Genomic DNA, 1,438 nt, shown 5'->3' with positions numbered 1-1,438 from the left:
CTGTTGTGTAACTGTGCATCCAGTAAATATGATATGAATACTGAAGTGGTCGCATTTTTTAACTGGGTACTGACTGATCAGTATCAATGCAGCCTAAGTAATTATATAAAAGTGTAAAAGCATTTGTATACCTAAATGAAAATGCAGATGAGATCATTTTAACTGAACTATCATTTAAAAAAGCATTATGGCAGTCATTTCAAAGTGGCACACTTCCTGCTGCCAACAGGTGGCGCTTTAACCATAATTGAATATTGCCATGTAGATGCGTTCAGGTCAGGACTATTATCAATAGACTTTGCTGCGGCCGCTACGGACACACCCTTGAGTGAAAACTAGATCTTGGCAATTTAACATCACAAAGCCCTTTAGATTAGACTGACCAAATATGACCTTGATCTGATTAAAGCTCTAGAAGGAGTTTGTTAAAATACAACGTCTGAAAATGGCAAAAATTTTCCAAAGTTAATTCAAAATATCTGACTTCCTGTTGTTTTTCAGATTTTGCTCCAAAGACTCCAGACTTTTTTGTAGGTATGGGACTGTTTGATGTGTGTACTGAATTTCATACTGTTATGCCCAACGTAGCATCAGGGGCAATTCGTTGAAATTTTGTAGGTGGTGTTATCAAGCCATTTTGCCACACCTAATTCTGAAACACATATCAGACGTAAATTTTCACCACTTCTGACGCGTTTGCAAAAGTTTTATGGGTTTTCAAGCATGTTTAGGCCCTCAAAAATGTGACTCATTTCGGAGAAGAAGGAAGAAGAATTGGCCGAGCAATTACAATAGGGTCCTCACACCATCGGTGCTTGGGCCCTAAATATAGCTGAAAGCAGCGACGATGGGCCCAAGCCCGGTGGCTTCAGGGCAACTGTGGATGGCAGGCAATAGGCATTTAAAATGGGTAAACATAAAAGGACTATGTCAAAGTTATTTGAATACACCACATTTACTGCAGCAGCTGGTGACTATATGATCCCAAACCACAACAGCCACATCCATGAGATTATTTAAATTGCGATGAATTTCATGTCAAAGAATGTCACAGGTCAATTCCAAATAAGTGCAGAATATCTTCTTTATCTTCTATTTTTCTCAGACAACCTCTATAAAAATTCCAGAACAAATTATATAATATAATTTGCTCAAACTCCACAGTTCTCTGAGAAATCTAATCCATTCTTAATACTAATGTCTGTGATTGCTGATGTTGTATTATTCTAACACTTCTCTTCATGTGTTTTTTGACCTTCCTGAACTATCGTTTGTTCACAAATGTTATGCACCAAAAGCATGCTTTCATTTCATTTCAATATGTGTGGTATACGACTAAAAAAATAAAATAAAATTAATGAATAGAGCCAAATCACAGAACCTGCGAAGACGATTTTGATATCAGTCTCAGGTAAGAGTAAGATATGTGTTTAGATTT

Source organism: Chanodichthys erythropterus, chromosome 6 (genome assembly GCF_024489055.1).
Source record: "Chanodichthys erythropterus isolate Z2021 chromosome 6, ASM2448905v1, whole genome shotgun sequence".
In the NCBI taxonomy this organism is placed as follows: domain Eukaryota; kingdom Metazoa; phylum Chordata; class Actinopteri; order Cypriniformes; family Xenocyprididae; genus Chanodichthys; species Chanodichthys erythropterus.
Note: the sequence above shows the minus strand (reverse complement) of the source record.